The 27,340-nt window shown below is 42.7% G+C and overlaps 1 protein-coding gene across 1 annotated transcript in view; it reads left to right on the top strand.

The window, feature by feature from the left end:
- LOC124775977 (high-affinity choline transporter 1-like) overlaps window positions 1-27,340 on the top strand; it is a 400,765-nt gene that overhangs the window by 285,305 nt on the left and 88,120 nt on the right. The gene's annotated exons all lie outside the window — the stretch shown is intronic.

Here is a 27,340-nt window from a genome sequence, read left to right as displayed (position 1 = left end):
ACTCAGGGATCGAGACGTGGCTACACGATCCGTTACAGCGATGCGGATAAGATGCCTGTCATCTCGACTGCTAGTGATACGAGGCCGTTGGGATCCAGCACGGCGTTCCGTATTACCCTCCTGAACCCACCAATTCCATATTCTGCTAACAGTCAGTGGATCTCGACCAACGCGAGCAGCAATCTCGCGATACGATAAACCGCAATCGCGGTAGGCTACAATCCGACCTTTATCAAAGACAGAAACGTGATGGTACGCATTTCTCCTCCTTACACGAGGCATCACAATAACGTTTCACCAGGCAACGCCGGTCAACTGCTGTTTGTGTATGAGAAATCGGTTGGAAATTTTCCTCATGTCAGCACGTTGTAGATGTCGACACTGGCGCCAACCTTGTGTGAATGCTCTGAAAAGCATCATTTGCATATCACAGCATCTTCTTCCTGCCGGTTAAATTTCGCGTCTGTAGCACGTCATCCTCGCGGTGTAACAATTTTAATGGCTAGGAGTGTGTATTAGTGTCAGTACCCCATGTGCTCGTGTCTTGGATAGTTGAGAGTGTGGTACAGTATCGAGCGGCTTTTGAAAATTTCAGAACAGGAAATCTGTCGGTCCAGGTGCGTATACTGTTTACAAGATATCGTCTGTGAAATGAGCTCTGTATTGACAGTGTCTGGGTATCTACTTTTCTTCCAGAAACGTCGTAGTGATCGAGAGTTTCAAACAGACTCTAAGAGCCTACAATGGTCCAATGTTAACACTGTGGGTCTGTGTATACCTGGTCCTATCTTTTTTGAAAACAGGAGTGACTTGCACCCTTTTGCAGTCATGCTCAACAAATCGCTGCACAAAAGTTTTATAACAAAATCTAAAAGAAACTTCCTCGGAGCCCGGTGCACTGTATTATTTTCTTTTCATTGTCATGAGCATTTATTTCAATATCATATACGCGTCCCTTTTCCACAGAGAGTCAAACGGAAGTACGTTTCTTACCTCGTCACTCATGATTAAATATTTGAATATGGAGTTTAATTTCTCGACTCGTCTCTCGTCTTCAATATAAGCACAAGACTGATTTGAGGAAGTGTGGATGGAAGGCTGCAATCCGTTAATTGTCTTTACATTGGATTAAACCTTCTTATGGCATTCACCGATATCGTTTCTTTCGAATAGAGGAGTAGCAGTTACGTTTATCTTTTTCCCTTCGCTATCTTTGTTGTGAGTGCAACGGTCAGTATTTTCGTAACATCATCCGACGAGTACTATTAATCCGAAGTGGGTCTTTGCTGTCTTTTAAAATCTTACTTCGTTCATGTTTATACAGGGCCATATTGCTATGTAGGACAAACTGCACGAACCGATTTCTGAGAGCATTGTTAAAAAAATATTCAAATGTATGTGAAATCTTATGGGACTTAACTGCTAAGGTCATCAGTCCCTAAGCTTACACACTACTTAACCTAAATTATTCTAAGGACAAACACACACACCCATGCCAGAGGGAGGACCCCAACCTCCGCCGGGACCAGCCGCACAGTCCATGACTGCAGCGCCTTTGACCGCCCGGCTAATCCCGCGCGGCTCTGAGAGAATTACGGGCAAGAAAGATGATATTGACACATGATGGAAAATCCATTCCAATAAGGTACACTCATTTGAAAGTAGTGATAAAAGATCTTTGACAGTCATCTCTTTATCAGCACCAGGCACCGCTAGCCTGGGGTAAGCCAAACGAAAGTATGGAACGTTCTCCACGATAACTACCGCTATCCTATCACGCACTACGCGTGCCGGCTTCCTTACTTTACAGACTAACCGCAGCGCGACAGTTTTGTCGACGGTTCGTCGCACTGGTCACCTCGGTGCTGGGATTTCTGCCATCCATCCTACTCAAACATGACGCTACGAGGGGCAGTACCGCCAGTGTGCGCAAAACCCACCTGTGGACTAAGGAGAATCCCCACGACATGATGGCGGCGAACCATCACCATCGATTCAGCCTCAATGTGTGGACGAAGGTGGTTGGCGATAGTCTCGTGGAACCAGTCCACAGCACCTCATAGGCGAGGTATATCTACACTTCCTGCTGATGATCCTGCCTCCGTTGCTGGAAGACGTGTCCTTGGTAGTACGAAGGGTAATACTTGTTACTACTTGATGGCGCTCCAGCTCATTGACGTCTCGACTATGGAGCTAAGACACTGCTACTCACAAAACATTCCCACCCGCCAGATGCTTTCTCATATGTACTTACAATCAGTAAAACTGAGAAGTTTAAGTATCTCGGCGAATGGATTGAACCCAACTTATCAGAAAAAAGTCATTATCCATGAGAGTCAAGAAGTTGGAACTAGTCTATCAACTGATTATATACAACTACAACAAAAAATGCCTGTCACGCAACCTGAAACTTAAGCACTACACATCAGTCATACGACCAGAAGCCTTGTATGCCATGGAATATCTTACCATGAACCGGAAATGTCTCATGGAGAAACTGGAAGTCATAGAGAAGAATCCTCAGGAAGGACCTACGCTCCGTAGAAGAAGATGGGGAATTCAGACGGCGAAACAATTTGGGACTCTACGAACATAAAGAGAGGCTCCCTGACTGTGCAAGAAAAAGAAGGGTAGCTTTCTATAGCCATGTTGCAAGATTGCCTCCAAATAGATTGACAAACCATCTGTTCACCTTCTTGCAAAACAAGAATTTTCGCACCACTTGGCTGACAGAAACTGAAAAGGACATTAAAGAACTGGGAATAATTGATCTCCGGAACAGACAGTCTATGAGACGTACAATGAAGGAAGTCTCAGGATTTCAGGAAAAGCGCCGAAGGAAAGGAACCCCTTGGACAGAAGAAAGGAAGGAGTTACATCGGCAGCAGATGCGACAGTACTGGACAATGATCAAAGCACAAGAGTTGGACAAATGTGGTCCAGAGTATACCCATTCGAAACAAGAAGAAGAAGAAGAAAAGCTACACTGTTAATCGTAGAGAAATATGAACTAAATCTTTTTTGCAGAGAATTTTGTTGTTGTTGTTGTTGTTGTGGTCTTCAGTCCTGAGACTGGTTTGATGCAGCTCTAAATACTATTCTACCCTGTGCAAGCTTCTTTATCTCCCAGTACCTACTGCAGCCTGCATCCTTCTGAATCTGCATAGTGTATTCATCTCTTGGTCTCCCTCTACGATTTTTACCCTCCACACTGCCCTCCAATACGAAATTGGTGATCCCTCCATGTCTCAGAACATGTCCTACTAACCGATCCCTTCTTCTAGTCAAGTTGTGCCACAAGCTTCTCTTCTCCCCAATTCTATTCAATACCTCCTCATTAGTTATGTGATCTACCCATCTAATCTTCAGCATTTTTCTGTAGCAGCACATTTCGAAAGCTTCTATTCTCTTCTTGTCTAAACTATTTATCGTCCACGTTTCACTTCCATACATGGCTACACTCCATACAAATACCTTAAGAAACGACTTCCTGACGTTTAAATCTATACTCGATGTTAACAAATTTTTCTTCTTCAGAAACGCTTTCCTTGCCATTGCCAGTCTACATTTTATATCCTCTCTACTTCGACCATCATCAGTTATTTTGCTCCCCACATAGCATAACTCCTTTACTACTTTAAGCGTCTCATTTCCTAATATAATTCCCTCAGAATCACCCGACTTAATTCGACTACATTCCATTATCGTCGTTTTTCTTTTGTTGATGTTCATCTTATATCCTCCTTTCAAGACACTGTCCATTCTGTTCAACTGCTCTTCCAAGTCCTTTGCTGTCTCTGACAGAATTGCAATGTCATCGGCGAACCTCAAAGTTTTTATTTCTTCTCCATGGATTTTAATGCCTACTCCGAATTTTTCTTTTGTTTCCTTTATTGCTTGCTCAATATACAGATTGAATAACATCGGGGACGCGCTACAACCCTGTCTCACTCCGTTCCCAACCGCTGCTTCCCTTTCATGGCCCTCGACCCTCATAACTGCCATCTGCTTTCAGTACAAATTGTAAATAGCCTTTCGCTCCCTGTGTTTTACCCCTGCCACCTTCAGAATTTGAAAGAGAGTATTCCAATCAACATTGTCAAAAGCTTTCTCTAAGTCTACAAATGCTAGAAACGTAGGTTTGCCTTTCCTTAATCTTTCTTCTAAGATAAGTCGTAGGGTTAGTATTGCCTCAAGTGTTCCAACATATCTACGGAATTCAAACTGATCTTCCCCGAGGTCGGCTTCTACTAGTTTTTCCATTAGTCTGTAAAGAATGCGCATTAGTATTTTGCAGCTGTGACTTATTAAACTGACAGGTCGGTAATTTTCACATCTGTCAACACCTGCTTTCTTTGGGATTGGAATTATTATATTCTTCTTGAAGTCTGAGGGTATTTCGCCTGTCTCATACATCTTGCTCACCAGAAGGTAGAGTTTTTTCAGGACTGGCTCTCCCAAGGCTGTCAGTAGTTCTAATGGAATGTTGGCTACTCCGGGGCCTTGTTTCGACTCAGGTCTTTCAGTGCTCTGTCAAACTCTTCACGCAGTATCATATCTCCCATTTCATCTTCATCTACATCCTCTTCCATTTCCATAATATTGTCCTTAAGTACATCGCCCTTGTATAGACCCTCTATATACTCCTTCCACCTTTCTGCTTTCTCTTCTTTGCTTAGAACTGGGTTTCCATCTGATCTCTTGATATTCATACAAGTGGTTCTCTTTTCTCCAAAGGTGACTTTAATTTTCCTGTAGGCAGTATCTATCTTACCCATAGTGAGAATTTTATGTAGTTTAATTTTGTACTGAGACACATTTTCGCCAGAATTCGTTGATTTTTTCGCTATAGTCCATAGCTTTAGAGTTATTCAAGAGCAGCGTAGAAAAGTGACCTTCGAAAACGCCCTCACCTCCGCGCTCCCCCCCCCCCCCCCCTCCCCTACACATGTCAGGATTTTTAGTATCTTGCTCATGGCACTCCCTTCTACTACTGTACAAAAATTTGCGATTGCACGAATTGTTTCTCTAATTTTCTCTCCGCCTACTTGACTATATCTGCACGCCCTTCGTGTGCCCTTGCCTACCCTGCTGCCTGCTGGAACATATTCCTTTGGTACTTGCTACTACGTGTTCGCACTCCAGCTCACTGCTCTCTTGAGAGTGGAGTTAAAACAGTAATACAGACAGAACATTCCAACATGCCTGGTGAGTTGTCATGTGTACTTTTAACCACTGAAACTTGCACTGCCAAACATTATCTCCATCTTCAAGTGACTGTATCTCCTTAAGACCAGATTTTCATGTGACTTTATCCTTTCAGGGAGCCTTTCCTGCGGTGTGTCCCCAGTGAGGAAAATCACCCTGTGTAGAATCTGATTAGTGATGTGTTAAAGCTTTGACCATAACTCTTCTTAAGTTTCTCAAGTGCAAACTAAATGTTTTCAGTTATGTTATTGAGCATGATATCAGTACAAACACATGTATCTCCATGCTGAACATTTTGCATTTTCTGATAGTCGTGCTATAATAGCATCACGATCGCTGAGGAGGCGGCCGATTGGAATACTACACTAGACGATAAATAATCTTTAATGGAGAAGTTTTTTAAAGAGCACAAACTATACATAGAAGTTAGTCCTTCGCATACAGTCACACTCCAGATGTTAGGTTTCAGTGCGATGTCCGAGGCTTTTACTACTAGGGGCATTCAATAAGTAAGTAAATTTCGGATGAAAAAATTCTGAATATCTTGTGGGTCATCGTAAAATGTTCCCGATCCAGCCCCTATAGGTTCATGAAGTTCCGACAGACGGCGGCGCATTCCATAGCGTTCAAAATGGTGTCTGTTTGGAAATTTGTCGTAAGGGCTTATGGGACCAAATTGCTAAGGTCATCGGTTCCTAAGCTTACACACTACTTAATCTAACTTAAACTAACTTACGCTAGGGACAATACACACACCCATGCCCGAAGGAGGACTCGAACCTCCGACGCGGGGAGCCGCGCGAACCTTGCCAGACGCCCCAAGACCGCGTAGCTACTCCGCGCGGCTGGCTTCTGTAATGCAAATACGTTCAAACCAGAGCATCACAGATATTTATAAGCGCATGCAGAATGTCTTCGGAGACCTGGCAGAGAAAAAAAGCACGGTGAATCGTTGGGCTAGGCGTCTGTCACCATCGAAACCAGGTCGCGCAAACCTGTCTGATCGCCTGTGTGCCAGCCGCCCACATACAGCTGTGACTCGTGCACTATTGGAACGTGCGGACACTCTCATTCGAGTTCTTTGCTGGATGCAAACGAACTTCTTCTCCTCCTTGACAGCACAAGGCCTCACACAAGTCTGCGCTCCCGAGAGGACCTCACAAAACTTCATTGGACTGTTATCTCTTGTCCACCTTACAGTTCAGATATCACATCTTCCGAACGTCATCCGTTCGGCGCAATGAAGGATGCACTCAGCGGGAAAGAGTACGTGGATAATTATGAGGCTGCTGATGCAGCAAGGTTCTGGCTCCGACGTCGACCAATAAAGTGGTACAGGCCCTCCCGGTAAGATGGCTCAAGGCTGTCCCATTGAACAGAGATTATACTGAAAAAAAGAGTTTGTAACCAAAATAGCCTACACCCATGAACCATGGACCTTGCCGTTGGTGGGGAGGCTTGCGTGCCTCAGCGATACAGGTGGCCGTACCGTAGATGCAACCACAACGGAGGGGTGTCTGTTGAGAGGCCAGACAAATGTGTGGTTCCTGAAGAGGGGCAGCAGCCTTTTCAGTAGTTGCAGGGGCAACAGTCTTGACGATTGACTGATCTGGCCTTGCAACACTAACCAAAACGGTCTTGCTGTGCTGGTACTGCGAACGGCTGAAAGCAAGGGGAAACTACAGCCGTAATTTTGCCCGAAGGCATGCAGCTTTACTGTATGGTTAAATGATGATGGCGTCCTCTTGGGTAAAATATTCCGGAGGTAAAATAGCCCCACATTCGGATCTGCGGGCGGGGAATACTCAAGAGGACGTTGTTATCAGGAGAAAGAAAACTGGCGTTCTACGGATCGGAGCGTGGAAAGTCAGATCCCTTAATCGGGCAGTTAGGTAAGAAAATTTAAAAAGGGAAATGGATAGGTTGAAGTAAGATATAGTGGGAATTAGTGAAGTTCGGTGGCAGGAGGAACAAGACTTTTGGTCAGGTGAATACAGGGTTATAAATACAAAATCAAATAGGGGTAATGCAGGAGTAGGTTTAGTAAGGAATAAAAAAATAGGAGTGCGGGTAAGCTACTACCAACAGCATAGTGAACGCATTATTGTGGCCAAGATAGACACGAAGCCCATGCCTACTGCAGTACTACAAGTTTATATGCCAACTAGCTCTGCAGATGATGAAGAAATTGATGAAATGTATGATGAGATAAAAGAAATTATTCAGGTAGTGAAGGGAGACGAAAATTTAATAGTCATGGGTGACTGGAATTCGAGACTAGGAAAAGGGGGAGAAGGAAACGTAGTGGGTGAATATGGATTGGGGGAGAGAAATTGCAAGAGGAAGCCGTCTGGTAGAATTTTGCACAGAGCATAACTTAATCGTAGCTAACATTTGGTTCAAGAATCATAAAAGAAGGTTGTATGCATGGACGAATCCTGGAGATACTAGAAGGTATCAAATATATTATATAATGGTAAGACAGAGATTTAGGAACCAGGTTTTAAATTGTAAGACATTTCCAGGGGCAGATGTGGACTCTGACCACAATCTATTGGTTATGAATTGTAGATTAAAACTGAAGAAACTGCAAAAAGGTGGGAATTTATGGAGACCTGGATAAACTGACTAAACCAGAGGTTGTACAGAGTTTCAGGGAGAGCATAAGGGAACAATTGACAGGAATGGGGGAAAGAAATACAGTAGAAGAAGAATGGGTAGCTCTGAGGGATGAAGTAGTGAAGGCAGTAGAGGATCAAGTAGGTAAAAAGACGAGGGTTAGTAGAAATCCTTGGGTAACAGAAGAAATGTTGTATTTAATTGATGAAAGGAGAAAATATAAAAATGCAGTAAATGAAGCAGGCAAAAGGGAATACAAACGTCTCAAAAATGAGATCGACAGGAAGTGCAAAATGGCTAAGCAGGGATGGCTAGAGGACAAATGTAAGGATGTAGAGGCTTATCTCACTAGGGGTAAGATAGATACTGCCTACAGGAAAATTAAAGAGACCTTTGGAGAAAAGAGAGCCACTTGTATGAATATCAAGAGCTCAGATGGAAACCCAGTTCTAAGCAAAGAAGAGAAAGCAAAAAGGTGGAAGGAGTATATAGAGGGTCTATACAAGGCCGATGTGCTTAAGTACAATATTATGGAAATGGAAGAGGATGTAGATGAAGATGAAATGGGAGATACGATACTGCGTGAAGAGTTTGACAGAGCACTGAAAGACCTAAGTCGAAACAAGGCCCCGGGAGTTGACGACATTCCATTAGCCTTGGGAGAGCCAGTCCTGACAAAACTCTACCATCTGGTGAGCAAGATGTATGAGACAAGCGAAATTCCCTCAGACTTTAAGAAGAATATAATAATTCCAATCCCAAAGAAAGCAGGTGTTGACAGATGTGAAAATTACCGAACTATCAGTTTAATAAGTCACAGCTGCAAAATACTAACGCGTATTCTTTACAGACGAATGGAAAAACTAGTAGAAGCCGACCTCGGGGAAGATCAGTTTGGATTCCGCAGAAATGTTAGAACACGTGAGGCAATACTGACCTTACGACTTATCTTAGAAAATAGATTAAGGAAAGGCAAACCTACATTTCTAGCATTTGTAGACTTGGAGAAAGCTTTTGACAATGTTGACTGGAATACTCTCTTTCAAATTCTGAAGGTGGCAGGGGTAAAATACAGGGAGCGAAAGGCTATTTACAATTTGCACAGAAACCATATGGCAGTTATAAGAGTCGAGGGGCATGAAAGGGAAGCAGCAGTTGGGAATAGGAGTGAGACAGGGTTATAGCCTGTCCCCGATGTTATTCAATCTGTATATTGAGCAAGCAGTAAAGGAAATAAAAGAAAAATTCGGAGTAAGTACTAAAGTCCATGGAGAAGAAATAAAAACGTTGAGTTTCGCCGATGACATTGTAATTCTGTCAGAGACAGCAAAGGACTTGGAAGAGCAGTTGAACGGAATGGACAGTGTCTTGAAAGGAGGATATAAGATGAACATCAACAAAAGCAAAACGACGATAATGGAATGTAGTGGAATTAAGTCGTGTGATGCTGAGGGAATTAGATTAGGAAATGAGACACTTAAAGTAGTAAAGGAGTTTTGCTATTTTGGGAGCAAAGTAACTGATGATGGTCGAAGTAGAGAGGATATAAAATGTAGACTGGCAATGGCAAGGAAAGCGTTTCTGAAGAAGAGAAATTTGTTAACATCGAGTATAGATTTAAGTGTCAGTAAGTCTTTTCTGTAAGTATTTGTATGGAGTGTAGCCATGTATGGAAGTGAAACAGAGACGATAAATAATTTGGACAAGAAGAGAATAGAAGCTTTCGAAATGTGCTGCTACAGAAGAATGCTGAAGATTAGATGGGTAGATCACATAACTAATGAGGAGGTATTGAAGAGAATTGGGGAGAAGAGAAGCTTGTGGCACAACTTGACAAGAAGAAGGGACCGGTTGATAGGACATGTTCTGAGGCATCAAGGGATCACAAATTTAGCATTGGAGGGCAGCGTGGAGGGTAAAAATCGTAAAGGGAGACCAAGAGATGAATACACTAAGCAGATTCAGAAGGATGTAGGTTGCAATGAGTACTGGGAGATGAAGAAGCTTGCACAGGATAGAGTAGCATGGAGAGCTGCATCAAACCAGTCTCAGGACTGAAGACAACAACAACAACAACAACCAAAATAGTGTTGAATAAAACGGTGCATTGGAATCCTGAATAAAACCAACGTGCTTACAAAAAACAATGGGTTGCGTTACTTATTGAATACACGTCTTATTATGGTTTTCATGGCTTACGCGAACCTTCAAGTTTTTCTCGACGAACGCAGTAATGGAGAAACGTCAATCATATAGTTCCACGCAGCACATTTCTTCCACTTACTATTAGACTGCGTACCAACTACGCTTCTTTTGAATCGGAGTGACGTACTGGACTCTGTAAAAGATTGTGGCAATAATTGGTTCTGTGGGAAAGGATATAGTTTTCCATAAATTGGGAACTTCAAATAAAGCAGTCGCTGCAACAAGATTTACATGGCGAAAACTAAAAGCTCTACAGTGGTTCGTCAAATATAGAAACTGAGCCTGCGTTCTAGAAACCACAAAACATGCTGTACCTTAAAATTACATCCATGCTGATCGTGGTTTTGATTACGAAAATATCTCGCTATCCGTCGGAGCTTTGTGGTAGCGTATACGCAAGACAAAAGGAAGTAGACTGGCCAGCTGACAGTTGTCGATCTGGCGATGAGATATCATTGACATCTGTTACACTATATTAGTTGTATTCCGTGGATCCCAGAGAGAGTGGTCTCTGGGATGTGGAAAGAAGTTAGGGATGAACATTAATTTCAATTAAGTGTAATACACCTAAATGACTTTACTATATTGTGCTGCTAATTCTAATTAACACAAAACATTAAATTCAACAGTTTCTGTGAATATACTATTCTCTGGGGTGGAAAGAGTTGCTCAGCAGAAAGTTCTTTAATTCTCCCCCACATCATCTACATGAAATTTAACATGTTCTGTTAGACTATTTAATACACGTGTATTCATATGTCTGACACCTTTCTGTACTAATTTTGTAGAAGTTGTTTTTGGTCCTAATGTTATATTTGTACTTTTCACTACTTTTTGTGAAAAGAAAGATGTTGATAATGATAAAGAACATTAATGAGTATCTTTACTGTGCAATAATTGTCAACATATCCTAGTTGCAGGATATTCTAGAATTAACACCAGCTATAATTATTACAGTAATCTCCTGTATTCTGAAAATTCTATTTCGGTAACTTTAATTTCTCCAGAGCATAATTCCATAAGAATGTAAATAGGCAGAACAAACTAGTTTCTTCACTTTTAAATCTCCTATAGCAATAACTGCAAACATGGCTGATCCAAAGCGCTTCGTTAATTCTAAGCAGAGGGTTTTACATTTGACATTGTGGTCTATCTGTAGCACTAAAAATTAAACACTTTCTACTTCTTGTACTTCATTGACTGATAAACCTATTTTTATTGCTCTCCACGTTCCTTTAGAAGTGATGAACTGTATCTACTGAGTCTTGTGGTAATTAAATGATAATCATTTTACCTAGAACCATATGTTAATTTTTTCGAATATTTCATTAGATTCCTCTTCAATGAAAGGATGTATTACTTGTGATTCCTATACTTGTATCATCTTGAAACTGCAAGTGGATCTTACATTGGCAGAAGCTAACAATGTGACGCATGCCAACTCCATGAGGCGCTGATCCGATGACCGACGAAATTCTATAAGCTTAGCCATAATTGCAAATACTTGAGACGTCAGTCGCATAGAGAAAGAAGCTGGATAACACACATTATTACTTTGACTCATAAGGCAGCTAAAATAATGCACAAACACTCTCACAGAGTACCACCCTCCAAGGACACGTCATAACGCCATCTTCACTTTTAGTGATCATGGTTGCATTCAGTGCCTGGCCATATCAACACTGTTGTGTACATACAGGAATATTGTGAGCTGTATTCTGAGAGTTACGTTTTCAGGTTGAAATGGGACCTATAGAGATACTCCAGATGTGGTACTTTTCGACGTCTTTGGAATTTGTCTACTGTATATTGCTATCGGTTACCTGGCTGTGGCTTGGAGGGAAGATGTGGCTAGCGAAAAAAAAAAAAAAAAAAAAAAAAAAAAAAAAAAAAAAAACACTGAGTCATCACAGGCAAATCGGCAGTAGCAGGTCATGCATTGGGACAAGGGAACTCAAATTTTATTCGCTAATAATGTGGTTACAGTAGAAGTGAGGTGGAAGGTGGAGGAATCGATTTGCTAGTAACTGGTGAAAACGTTATACAAGGAAATGGATAGACTAGCAATTAATATTATAAAGTGAAAAACTTCCTGGCAGATTAAAACTGTGTGCCGGACCGAGACTCGAACTCGGGACCATTGCCTTTCGCGGGCAAGTGCTCTACCAACTGAGCTACCCAAGCACGACTCCTGCCCCGTCCTCACAGCTCTACTTCTGCCAGTACCTCGTCTCCTACCTTCCAAACCAAAGGTTCCGAGTTCGAGTCTCGGTCCGGCACACAGTTTTAATCTGCCAGGAAGTTTCATATCAGCGCACACTCCGCTGCAGAGTGAAAATCTCTTTCTGGAATTATTAAATAATTTATCTCTTGCACAGGCAATGCAGATTTCCTTTCTTACATGCACGAGAGGTTCATGCTCCTGTAATTCTTTCAAAGTTACCGTATCTTCCAAGGATTAAGTAACTCCTCCCTACTGCAGATACTGAACACAATAAGAAGATAAATTTGATGTTTAAAAACAAGCACCATAAGTTTACTACATAGTTAAGTAAAGAGAACATCATTGGACTACCAGAACGCTGTTTTTGACATTTTTACGTTAGCACCTAGCTGTGGGCGAAGGGTGCCTTGAACTTGAATTAAACAATACATAGAACTGCACACTGACATATTACAGAGCAAACACAGTTACAGCACTTTACTTTACTGCAGCTAGTCACCCTAGGAATCACGTGAAGGAAGACCTAACACGAGTGGGAATAGTGTAGTATGACGCAAGGAAGACTAGTCACGGAACGGCTTACCTCATGGAAGCAGCCGGCGGTTGGAGAGACTGGCTGCAGATGGCTGTGTAACTCGGCTTATCACTGCGAAAGACTGAGCACAAGTGAAGGACAACAACGGAGTTCTGGTGGTTTTATGAACTCGCAGTTCAATTTTTCCGTTGACCAAGGCCCTCGCCTTTTGGATCCAGGTACCAACATAACCGCGGGTGACCTTAAAGAACTGCTCCCGACTTTCCCGCGGTCCAAGCCAAAGGTGAGCATCCCGTGCAGTTGGTAAAATGTGGACATGTAGTGCCGAGGGCACGGGAGAAGTGTGGTGTTCGGGGAGCGCCGCGCCAGGATGTCAGGACTGTTGAGTATCCCTCCGCCCAAAGGCCAAAACTGCCGCCTTCTTCCCTGCTTAAATTACTCGAGGCTGCTTTCCCGCCATTATTCGCAACGTTACTGCTTACTCTGTTGAATTTGCTATTGATGTCACGCTACATGCTACGATAATAAAAACGGGGTACAGTTTACTGGGGTGAGTAGCTGCTCTGGAATTTTACAATTAATATTTTTAACTGGACGATTAATTTCGAAATCCAAGCAATAACTTTTCAAAGAGAGAAGAGCAGCTGTTCTTTCACACCCACCTTAGAAACTAAATGCTACATGGTCTTATCAGTATCAAATTATTACTATACTAGGATGTACGCAAACGTCACAGAACTTTAGGACACCCAAAAATAACTTCAACAAGAAAGGACGACTGAAATTAGATAAGTTGTGGGTCTTATTGCCAAATAATGCAAACAGTACCAACACTTCTACAGTACAATCTCCTTACCAAACAACAGTGATACTCCGCGATCTGTGGCAGTGATCAATGACGTCACTTCATTACTATTGCGCAGTTATGTATAAACAGTTCGGCTTTCTGAGCTTGCTTTATTTTGAAAAGCAACTAACGAAACCTTTACAGCGTGTAAGGACGTCTCCAGCAGTAGCAGACGAGACGTTAGAGACAGAAACAAGCCTTAGACCACAGCCTAATACCTATACAGCTAAAATCACCAAGACTGAGAATAACTATCCCATCTCATCTATGGTTCAAGTGAATCAATGGCTCCTAGAGGGAGGTCATTGATTACAAGATATTTCATCTGCTGCCAACTAAGTCCGAGAACGAGGGTGCCACATTCTCAGTATCTTAGAAGAATTACAGGCTTCTCCTTGGATTGGCGGCGCACTGAAAGGTAGTGCTGCGGAAGCGACAATGACGCTGTCGTCTTGGAGCCTGTCTGTCGGGAAATTTGGTTTCTTCTGTCCTACGCATTGTCTCGGTGCCAGTCCTTTCTTACAGAAAGACATGTAAGCTGCCAGCCCCAGATTATATTGATCACTTACTGACGTTATCAGTCTCAAAATTAACGGGATACCAGTCGAGACACTGGACAATACCTGAAGTTTACTTTTTGTTCTGAATGTGCCCTGTAATCATGTATAGGTAACTGGCTAAGATATGGTATTTAATCCCTAAGACTTATATCTAACACATCGACAGACAGGCAGACAGACAGACACACACACACACACACACACACACACAAACACACACACACTGATGAGCCAAAACATTATGACCACCTGTTTAACAGCATGTTGGTCCAGCTTTGGAAGGCAATACAACATCGATTCTGTGTAGCATAGATTCGACAAGCCCTTGATCGGTTTGCGGCGGTATTTGGCACCACATGTCTGCACACACCTCAAGCAATGGTCGACTGAGTTCCACATGTGAGTAGTGGCACTGCCAGCATCACCCCACTTTCCACTGTTGATAGATGTATCCAAGATGGCAGCGATGATGTCATCCAAGATGGCGGCCTGCAGACTTGGCATCAGCGCATGACATCATCCAAGATGGCGGATTTTGGCGGGAAGATAGGTCAGTTGGGCCACCTCCACTAACCTAAGTCATCCGACCACCACCTCTTCCTAGGGATTGGAGGGAAATTTGAATTCTGGCAGTAAAGAAAGGCCACTTGGGCGGGAAAGAAAGGGCACTTGGGCCACCTCCTCTAACCTAAGTCATGCGACTGCCGCTTCTTCCTACAAAATGGCAGGAAGAGGACTTGGCCTGTGCTGTACATATGTCTTTATTTTGCGTTCAGTCTTTATTCAAACAATTTGAGGCAGTACAGCCATCCAGTTCATTTGTCACGAGGTCCAGAGTCCAACTGACCTAGTACACAGCAACACCACCAGAGGGCAAGTGTCTTCACCATGAGGTCCGGGCCTAGTACACAGTACCGCCACCAGAGGGCACAGTCATCCTTCCGTGATGTAAACCAAGATGGCGGTTCAGGGTGGGGGAAAATGATGGGAAAAAGAGTCAGCCTGTGCTGGATGGGATGGACATAAGTCTTTATGTTTGCATGCAGTCTTTATTTAAACAATTTGAAGCAGCACAGCCATCCAGAGTGTCCAACATGAGGTCTGGAGTCCAACTGACCTAGTACACAGCACCACCACCAGAGGGCGAGTGTCTTCACCACGAGGTCCAGGCCTAGCACACAGTACCACCACCAGAGGGGCAGTCATCCTTCTGTGACGAAACCAAGATGGCGGTTCGGGGTGGGGGAGAATGATGGGAAAAAGACTCAGCCTGTGCTGGATGGGATGGATGTAAGTCTTAATTTTGCAGGCAGTCTTTATTTAAACAATTTCAGGCAGTACAGCCATCCAGTGTGTCCAACATGAGGTCTGGAGTCCAACTGTCCTAGTACACAATACTGCCACAAGAGGCCACTGTCGTCCCTCCCATGACATAAACCTCAATGGCAGTCTGCGGGGGAAAATGGCGGGAAAATGTCTCAGCTTGTGCTGGGCTGCTGGAGAGGAAAGCGTGTACTTTATTTTCGAACATTTTATTTAGGGACGGATTTACATAGTTTATTTCTTACACTATGAAACAGACGTTCTGACATGCTTGGGGTCATGACACAAAGCCTACAGATCTGCAAACTAATCGTAAATTACCGAAATGATGCATGTCAAACGCTCTGCAGACACGCAGATAACTCCTAAATTACCGAAATAATGCACTACACAGCACACATACATGCAAACTACTTGTAAATAATGCAGCACACTGATGTGCAGACACGAAATAAACTCGTAAATTGCCAAAATAATGCAGTACACTGCATACAGACCTGCAAAATACTCGTAAATTACTGAAATAATACAGTATACTGATGTGCAGACCTGCAAACTACTCGTAAATCACTGAAATAATGCATATATAACTATCTACCAACACACTCACAACGCTTAAACAGCCGGAAATAATGTAGTGCACAAACACTCATGGCTCATAAAAATGCTTTCGAACTGTCGTCAACATTTCGGAGGATCCAGGGGTGTTCATGTGTCGACACCACTGCGAGCCACCGCTGGACCCAAGTCAGCACAAGCCATCGCTCTCACGCCACTGCCGATGGCATGTGGAAGTCATGTCTACAGTTAAAGTTCTCTGAGTGTTATATTGACATCACATGTCTATCTAAATAAGTGCCAAGTCATCCTCTGGGCCACGTGTGTGTGTTTAGCATTGCTGATGCGAAAACTGTGAATACTGACGTCACAGCTTGCAGTATAGAAATCTATTCAACCGCTTTCTCTCTGCCGTGATCCTAATGGGACATGCGAGATGCATCTAGCCATGCATGTGTGGCTGACACATTGCCATGAAACGTGTGAATGTGCAACTCACCATCCAAAAGGTTCTCAGTGTTATACTGACGTCACATGGCTATGTAAAATAAGAACTAAGTTGAACTCTTGGAAATTGTATAGTGTCCCAGAAGTAGTTAATGGTCGCTTTTGTAGGAGCTTTTATGATGTCTCAGCTTCTCTGCATGGAAATTCTTGTCCTAACAGAACCTGTTTACAAAAATAGTGCAGGATGCATACCTACTGATAGTCCTAATGTGGCACCCCATCCATCACATGTTATCCCTCCTGGAAATCGTTAATTCCTGATTTCAACAAACATCTCTGAAATGCAAACGTTTTCACTGCTATGTAGAGGCTGCTACATCCTGGCACAAAGGATGTATTGTGAACTGAATGGAGCAATATTATTCGTTATTATTGAATTTACCCGCATAATTACTGATGCCACCGGTGTGGAAGCACCATCCGCCTTTCTTTTTTTCTTTCTGCAGATGAGAATTTCAGCCATAAAAAACTATTTTGCAGAGATCACTACATTGCACCAACAATTAAACCTTGCAAAGTGACCTACAGATCGTCAACCATGGAAAGACTCTTACTAATTACACTGCTCTCCCACTGAGGACATGAGATTGACTATTAGAGTGTGAAACCGATCTCCAACCCATCAATGTATCAGCATGTACCATGTCGATGTAGTAAACATACAATTAGTATCATGCGCCATACAAAAATCGCCCCTTTTACATCATTTGTATAGCTACTGACCACCACACACTCCTAGATATACCGCGAAGACAGACAGAACCGTATATACTCCTCGCAGCACTAAATATTGTCTCACAGCCAACAGTACAAATCATCCACTCCTGATGCGTGACCAGAGCGCCCTCAGTGGACCGAAGTTAGATTAGAGATTAGATTAGATTAGTACTTGTTCCATAGATCATGAATACGACACTTCGTAATGATGTGAAACGTGTCAGGTTAATAAAAGGTGTCTACACAAGATGTTACATTACACAAAATATTACATGACACTTAATATTTTTAATTTTTTTACCCACTTATTATATACAAAAATTCATCTAATGAGTAGAAGGAGTTGCTATTAAGAAATTCTTTTAATTTACTTTTAAATGCTATATGGCTATCTGTCAGACTTTTGATGCTATTAGGTAAGTGACCAAAGACTTTTGTGGCAGCATAATTTATCCCCTTCTGAGCCAAAGTTAGATTTAACCTTGAGTAATGAAGATCATCCTTTCTTCTAGTGTTGCAGCCATGTACACTGCTATTACTTTTGAATTCGTTCAGATAGTTAATTACAAATTTCATAAGTGAATATATATATTGTGAGGCTACAGTGAAGACCTCTAGCTCTTTAAATAAGTGTCTGCAGGATGGTCTTGGATGAGCTCCAGCAATTATTCTGATTACTCGCTTTTGTGCAATGAACACTCTTTTACTCAATGATGAGTTACCCCAGAATATGATGCCATAGGAAAGCAGAGAGTGAAAATAGGCATGATAAGCTAATTTACTCAGATGTATATCACCAAAATTTGCAATGACCCTAATAGCGTAAGTAGCTGAACTCAAACGTTTCAGCAGATCCTCAGTGTGTTTTTTCCAGTTCAACCCCTCATTAATGCATACACCTAGAAATTTTGAATATTCTACCTTAGCTACCGATTTCTGATCGAAGTCTATATTTATAAATGGTGTCATTCCATTTACTGTGTGGAACTGTATATACTGTGTTTTGTCAAAGTTTAATGAGAGCCCATTTGCAGAGAATCACTTAATGATTTTCAGAAAAACATCGTTTACAATTTCACCAGTTAATTCTTGTCTGTTGGGTGTGATATAACTGTACTACAAATTCGGGCTCATTTCCCCTTGGCGCAAACGTGTTACTGTTTCTGGTCCAAACCTGCCTGCTTGCTTGCTTTTCTACACCCACCTCCAGACTCTGGGATTACAACAACAGATGTATTTTCGCTTGGTTTGCCACAATATTATACAATTTTCGCGGTCCTTCTCGATATCAAGCACTCAGCAGTAGTCTTCCGATCACACTTGCAACATAATTCTAAAGATATAGACTTGAAATTATTTCTCTACAAACTCGAAACCTTAGCGAGGTGGAGCATGCTATGCTGTAAACCACTGAGTAACTAGAAACTTACCCCGTCTGCAAAGACCTTTATGTGAGAACACGAAAAAATAGAGGAAACTGATATTTCCAATTGTGAATACCTGTGTTAGTGACGTAACAGATTCCAAATCATCCCTTTAATTTACAAACTCAACAAAGGTGTTTCTCATGTCTAGAGAGTCAGCAAACATGTCTTCCACCTGTCTTTCACCCTTTAGATGCACATACCACAATCGATGTTCCCTCAACTAAATAAAGGCGCGAAATGTGCAGATGCAGTCAACTGAATAATTTTCATAGGAGGGAATTATTGTCCAGTGCAAACACACATCCATACTGAATTTTCTCGCATTTCTACACGATCACAAAAGCTACCTAACACATACTAAGTATTAGTTCTCTATTCGGCCGTCTAGAGGACATCATGGTTAAGTCAGCTACATTCCTACACTCCAACAAGTCTCTGTATTTGGACAGCCCCTACCATTAATGTGAAACGTGAATCATCCACGCGTTATACCCGGAGTGATCTTGGGATGCGAATCCACAACATACCATGCATGGGATAGGGTTTGAAGGTGTATCCGCCATGCATAATACCACATTCGAGTTAGTGTACGAGCGTGGATCTGCCATGAACTATATATATCTGGACTGATGTTCATAGGAGCCTGTGATATGGCTTGCAGATGGACCAATCTTGTGTTACGTCCGAACATGTGCTCTATGTTCGAAGTTTGGTCCACCAGCAGGGGGACAAGGCCCTGGGAGCCTACCGCGACACATGGATATACACAGACATACAGAAAACAGAACAAACTCTCTCAAAATGTGGAGGTGACTGGGTACAATCAAATACAGTGCTATTCTATGCCTCCAGATCAGTGCATTTGGGATAAGTGTTGGCAGATGTTCTACATTTACAAGCAATTTTAGAACACAGAACGAGAGGATATGTCATGATCGCATGGATGGAACTGACATAAAATCGATGCAATTGCGAAACATGATGGGGGATAGGTATAAATTGATCGAGTGTACACTGAAATGCGGTGGCAGTGAAATTGAGGAAGTACTTGAGTGTCTTCAGGTTAGTGCAGAGCAATTTGTAAATGGGAACAAGTATGTGGCACCAAGAGGAATCCAAGAAAACGTCGACATGGAAGCAAAGGGAATCAGGGAAGCAGTCAATTTTTTCCCCTACGAGGAAGCATTATACTGTATGTCTATTGAGGTACTAGTGATACACGTGACTTGACTAATGTATTTGATGCTTTTCAGGAAGACAGAGAACCATCTGCCTCTAAACTGACTTGCATCTACGTTTAAGGATGACAGAGAGTGGAGGGGGGCGATCGATTGAGATGCAGCTGTAATGAGGTACGATTTAATGGTAGACTGATGATGCATTCTAGAGGGAGAAGTTGCTGTGAGTCAATTTTTCCACTGTTCTGTCAGGATGCATGAGTCGCGTGACATAGCCTGCATTCGACTCGTATACAGCCACATGTTCTGTATGTGATTTAAAGTGCTGTGTATTTGCAACCGTTAACGGTAAACCTGTCGGTCATCAGAGGACTTCCATCTCGTGTGTGACAAAACGTAATACATTCTCTAAATTTATGATTTATGCAATGTACTCCATCCCCCTGTCGCATCTTGGGTGTAAAACTGAGACTTCAGCTGACAGAAGTGCTGTTTACAGAGTTAGTGGCGCAATGACTTGTAATTTTCACATGTCGGACGCTGCTGCTATGTGTTTATCTGTTTCCTTGTAAGAGGTATTCCATGTTACTAACGATAATTTTATATAGGGCTGATTCATGCATAGTAGAATTTCCGAAGCGTGATCTGATGTGAACAGTGGACGCTATACATCTCTGGAAAGCTATATTGTGCTCATATCACACAGAGCCAATGTTTTAAGGAAGCAGTTTTTTCGTTTTACGGTTCGGTAACATAGTTTATCGTAGAGAAACCTGGAAGAAGAATGTATGTCTTGCGCTTGAAATATATCTCTCACATTGGAATATTAACAGAGCTACGTTCCATACAACTGATACGTCAGAAACAAGAGCAATCCAACATTATAGCCCGTTTTAAGTGCGGAACTTTGTAGCCTTAGGAGTACATGCGTTTATGTTCTCTCATACCAATAGCTTCCAGGTACTGATCCTAGACTCGGGAATAATACTTTAAAATTGATAGCTTGGTTGATTTATGTAGAAATTCTTCGAACTCCCCATCCGTCTGGAGCTCCATCGCGCATAAAAATCTTCTGTTTTTTGTTCTTCTCCATCATCTGCTATTACATCACAACACTTTCAAATCTGTTACTATACATCGATAAGGAGTGCTAACCTCCTCGAGATGGGCACCTCTTGAGAAATCTTGTGCACTTGGATGGGTGAGGACTCGGAAAGCTCCATTCATTCATGAGGCATGGAATGCAGCGGTCTACTTCTGGTCGACTGCAGATTAAATCAGTAATGGTGCTACACGACGGGCTGGTCAGTGACAGTGTGAGTGGGGTCTTTCGGTCTCTAATTTTACCCTAAGACCGCGAGAATTTTCTGTGACTTCCATCAGCATAGAGATAAATCGTAAATTAAGCACTATGCTCGAGGTGTTAGAAATATGTAGAGTGCTGTCTGATATACTTTGATGATTAATGTGTTTGAGAATTAACAATGCATGGACATACTGCACAGTCATCTATCCACATTTGCAATGATACTCGCAAAGTGGGGAGGGGGTGGTTTAGCTATGATACTGAAATTGGGAAACAAGCTGTCACATCACTGGTCGGTGTTGAAATTACTGTAAAATTGGTAAAATTGTTCACACAATCAACTGTAATGCTTATTATTTCAGTACATTGGGGGTGTCTTTTCCATTCCATCTATCTACTGGCACGCTGTTAGTTACCATATAATGACTGACTGACAATGCTTGTTTGAGTTATAGAACGAGTTTTGTGGAGGGGTGACACCTTCTGGGGATGGCTAGCACCTAAACAGTGATCGTGTACATGACTGCAGTATGAGGAATCAGTGGAAACAGAACGCAGAGCAATCAGCTGTTCCGTCAGTGTCACAGATGAGTTTAAGTATAGTTTGGAAACCCACGCCAAAGCCGCAAAACTCTTCCAATTTCCTTATGTTGTAAATTACTTTCATTTAAAATCATCCAGTATGTGTGGCATGTTATGGTAACAGCAGTAACAATATGATTTACACCTTGCGACGTCTAGAGATAACCAAACTGACCTATCTTCCCTCCAAAATTCAAACTTCCCGCCAGGGGGGCTTGGCAGGGGGGGTGTGGCATTTTGCAACAATCTTTGGTAACGGTACTCGTGTCATCAGCTGGCGTCACTGCAGCCATCTTGAATGATGTGAATCGTGTCATCAGATAACATCACAGCAGCCCTCTTCAATGACGTCAATCGCGTCACAGTGCGACGTCTTGGATAACGGTACTTTGGGGTGATGTCCGTGTTGTCTGCGAGAGGCTGTGGATCAGAACGTCTTAATGTCAGTTTAGCACCTGACAGAGACCTCGAAGTTGTTGCAGAAAAATAAAATGTTTGGCAGTGTACAGAGTGTGTTAGAGCAGAAATAAAACAATGTTTCAAACAAGAGACAGGGCCACAGCGGGTGTCTCTTGTGACTTACAGTATAGTCCATGGGATACGATCTGCCTACTACAGTACAGGTGATGAAACTTTAAACTGGTCTGTAGAGTTGATCAGTAGCTGTATATTTAATAGGATCGTCACATGTGCTCAATGCCTGCACGCATGTGGTATTTGTTTTTGATATGTGGGAGGAGAGAGATGCGGTAAAAATCTTATCTAGTACTCTACTGGATAAAGTTAGTTGAGCTTTTATAATTCGTAATTTTTCTGTGATGAATGGTACAGGATAACGAAGATAGCATGTTGGGGAGATAGACGTGAGTGGACGTGGATCTGTAGTACTTGTATGTAGTTTGGGGGTGCACCACTGTACAGTAGCAAAAATCCTCGTCCTTCTCTCAGTTCCAATTTCCATCGAATGGTCAAAACACAGTCCTGTCACAGTAATGCAGCTTAGCCTGTTTCTACATGGTATGCAGAAGGTGGTAGATATAGTTTCCTTTGACTTCTACTCAGTTCCGACTTATATTTGAACGATCACTCGCGCAAAGCTTCAGGGATGGTAGCGCAGTCTGAGAAGGCTTTTGCATGATGCATAAGGTCTACCTAAAATGAGGCTAGAATTTTACTGTAGCAGATAGGTTCGAGAGCGGTGACGCGTTTCGATACATGAGAGTGTCAGAAATATGATTCACTAGTTGCTGTAACCATTAAGTGACTTCTTCATAGGATCCAATGCAGGTATATGCTTGAATGGAGGGCTTCATTCCAAATCATAGACATCATTTCTAGTGGATAGCATGACACTAGAGATCTCAAAAGCTAGTGTACATTTCTTACGACGTCAATCAGCAAAACATCTACTACAGTTTGTGACTCTCCTCAATCAGTCATCACCTGTAACTCAGTGGATATATCACCAAACTTCTGACATGGTATCGAGACAGAATACATTACAAATGCTGGAGAGATATCTAGCGGCGTGAGGGAGTTGCAAATACCGGTTTCATACCACGTTCCTCAGCGGAATCACTGTCTCGGTATTTGTCTGGGTAAACCAATTCATTTGGAGGTAATGCCATACCTCGATTTATAAAGCCAGCGCAGCTTTTAACATGGATACTTGTGTGCACTTGTAGAACCAAGACCGCTTGTTATGGTAACATGGTTGTGTTTCTTAACATCTGACGGTTTGTAAGACACAGTGGTACCACATGCAAGAAAAACGTCTGAGACATGCTCACCAATGGTTGATTTTCGCTCAGTATTATTTCGGATCGTATACTTAGCATTAGGGGATGTGTTATAGGTTTGCCATGGGCATCAGGCTTATGAAGTATGTGTTTGTGTTCAGACATGTGCAACAGAAGTTATGGATTTGATGTGGAATACTGTGACAGCAAAGGAAAGAGTATGTCAGTTCATAAGAATGGTACAGAATTTCTATTTCCAGAGCCACAGCCGTCAGCAGGGTGTATTTCCGATACTTTGCTCATTGTCGCACGTCATTCAATTGAGACTATGATCGTAACATTTAATTGTATGTACAATGATAAAGCATATATGTGATCGATTTTCTAGGATCATTCTGCCTATACGTGCTTGGCATTCAACGCCGGTGATGAGAGTGATTCACGTTTCCCATCAATGGTAGGAACTGTCCGAATGGAAAGGCCTGTTGGCGTGTAGGAATGTAGCTGACTTAACCGTGTAGTCCTCTAGATGGATGAATAGCGAACTAATACTTAGTATGTGTTGGACAGCTTTCGTGATCACGTGGTAATTTGAGAAGATTCAATATGGACATATGTTTGTGCTGGGCCATTATTCCTGCCCATATTCGGTTGACTGCTTCTTCACATTTCGCGCCTTCATTTAGTTGAGAGAACATGGATTGTGGTGTGTGCATCGAGCAGGTAGAAGACACGATTTCTGGTTCTCTAGATATGAGAAACACCTTTGTTGACTTTGTAAATTATAGGGATGATTTGGAATCTGTTACATCACTGACATCGATATTAGCGAGTGGAAATATCAGTTTACTCAATTTTTCTTTTGTCGAGTTTTTCCCCATAAAGGGATAAATTTCTGCTTACTCTATGATTTACAGCACGCTCCACCTAGCTGAAGTTTCGGGTTTCTAAAGAAATAATTGCCAGTCTATATCTTCAGAATTACATTGCGCGATCGATACTACTATGCAAGTGATATTGATATGTGTTTGATATCGAGAAGTACCGCGAAAATGGTATTATATTCTAGCAAACCATGCGAAATTAGATATGTTCTTGTAATCACAGAGTCTGGAGATGTGTGTAGAAAAGCGAGTAAGCAAGCAGGACCAGACCAGAAAAAGTAATGCGTTTCTGCTGAGGGGGAAACGAGTCAATCTTTGCATAACAGTTCTGAGAGTGATTTCAATACACTGAGGGCGCTCTGGTCACATGTTGGGATGGCATGAATGCCTGACCTCGCGGGAAGTGTCTAGGGCCGCAAGTATACCTATGCTGCATGTGCTTATGCTGTCTGTCTTTGCGGTATATGTACAAATGATGTAAAAGGGGTGATTTTGTATGATGCTTGATACAAATTGTATGTTTACTACATCGACATGGTATGCGGTGATATATTGCTGGGTTGGAGAATGGTTTTATGCTGTAATATTCAAGCTCCTGTCCTCAGTCAGATAGCAGTGTAATTGAGTAAGAGTCTTTCTGTATTTGACGGTATGTAGAGCACTTTACAGGGTTTAATGGTGGGTGCAATATGGCTATTTGTATAAAATAGTTTTTTGCGGCTGAAAGTCTCATCTGCTGAAAGAAAAAGAAATGCCGGGTGGTGCTTCCACACTGGTGGCATCAGTAATTCGGCGGGTAAATTCGATAAGAGCTAATGATAATCCCCCATTCATTCACAAGACTTCCTATGTGCTGGGATATAGGAGTCTCTAAATAGCGATGAGAACGTTTGTGTATGTTGAAAGCAGGAAGGGTAAGATGTGATGGACAGGGTGCCACATTAGGACCATCAGGAGGAATGCATTCGGCGTTATTCCGCGCTATTTTCGTAAACATGCTGTGTTAGGACTGTAGTGTTGGCAGAAGCGCCAACACTGTGTTGCTAGAGGAGGCCGAAAGGCACGCGTTTAATTACACGCTGACTGGCGTGAGGTCTGGAACAGGACAATATCTTGAGAATTGCAAATAAAGTACGTAGATGATGTAATACTTAACTTTAATCCACAATTGTAGAACATCTCTCTTGATGATACATGCTTCACATAATAAATATCAATGGAATACGGTGCCTTGCTAGGTCGTAGCAAATGACGTAGCTGAAGGCTATGCTAACTATCGTCTCAGCAAATGAGAGCGTATCGGTCAGTGTAGCTTCGCTAGCAAAGTCGTCTGTACAACTGGGGCGAGTGCCAGGACGTCTCTCTAGACCTGCCGTGTGGTGGCGCTCGGTCTGCTATCACTGACAGTGGCGACACGCGGGTCCGCCGTATAGTAACGGACCGCGGCGATTTAAAGGCTACCACCTAGCAAGTGTGGTGTCTGGCGGTGACACCACAGGACAATCATAAATCCTCCTACAAAAGTGATCGTTAGCTATTTCTGGGTCACTATACAATTTCCGAGAGGTCGACTTGGCTCTTATTTTACATAGCCATGTCACTTCAGTATAGCATTGAGAACCTTTTAGATGGTGAGTGTCCATGCAGACGTTTCGCTGCCATGTGTCAGTCATGCTGGGTCAGTTAAGCATGGCTGGACGCAGCCCGTATGTCCCGTTAGGGTGACTTGGGAGAAAGCAGCTCGTGCTACTCTGGAATAGACTTCTATAGTGCAGTCAGTGACATCAGTATCCAAAGGTGTAGCGTCAGCAACGGTAAACACACATGCTGCTGAGGCATTTTTTGTATGGGATTAGTGTGAGCGCCCCTTGGAATTCTGTGGTGAGGTGGACATGGGTGTGTGCTTACGTCAACTGATCGGCTAGGACGTGATGGCAGAGGAGGACGCGCTGCGGAATCGGGCCACTGCGAGCAGTCTGACTGATGGAGCCCTAACCAGCTAGCCTGAGGGAGGGCCGCCCATGAATGCCAGGGCGATGCTGTGGCGGCAGCGGGTAGCAGGGCGGCGGTGGCGTCAGGTGTCGAGTGGCAGGATGTGTTTTTTATTAGCTATCTTTTGTTTAAACTGTATTCCATCGATTTCACCGACCAATAGGATGATGTGATTAAAAAAAGAAACTACCCCATACAAGCGAAAAATATCGATTTCATTTATTTTTCATAAATTTTTTTATATCAACTTGGTGTTAGCTGTACAATAGTTCAGGGGAGGGTGTGCATGAGTGGGTGACATGGAGCAGAACAGTAGATTAGGTGCAGAACCCTGGGTTAATTTTCATAATTTTTATATAAAATGCAGTACAATAGTTGAAGGGGGTGGGTGACAAAGAAGACTTATGTCCATCCTATCCAGCATAGGTTAAGTCCTTTCCCAGCCAATTCCTAGGAAGATGTGGCGGTCGGATGACTTAGGTTAGTAGAGGTAACCGAAGTGCCCTTTCTTTCCCATCATTTTCTTAGGTTAGTGGAGGTAGGCGAACTGCCCTTTCTTTCCCGCCATTTTCTTAGATTAGTGGAGGTAGCCCAATTGACCTTTCTTCCCTCCAAAATTCAAACTTCCCACTAGGGGGGCGTGGCACTTTCCCGTCATCTTTGGTAATGGTACTCGCATTATCAGCTGACGTCACGGCCGTCATCTTGGATTACGTAATCGCCGCCATCTTGGAAACGGTATTTGGGCTGACAGCGGCCTAGCCCCCGTACTCATGTGTTCCAGCGAGTTCACGTGAGACGCATTTGGTGACCCATAGCGTTAACGTCACTTCACTATCATATTTCTGAAACTACTGTAACACAATTCTTGCATTCTGGCTATGCTCTGCTTACGTATCTCCCTTACTAAGTCTCGTATCTGCCACAGG

This window comes from Schistocerca piceifrons, chromosome 2, assembly GCF_021461385.2.
Source record: "Schistocerca piceifrons isolate TAMUIC-IGC-003096 chromosome 2, iqSchPice1.1, whole genome shotgun sequence".
Taxonomy (NCBI): domain Eukaryota; kingdom Metazoa; phylum Arthropoda; class Insecta; order Orthoptera; family Acrididae; genus Schistocerca; species Schistocerca piceifrons.
The sequence above is the reverse complement of the archived record's forward strand: the minus strand, read 5'-3'. Positions and strand labels throughout refer to the sequence as shown.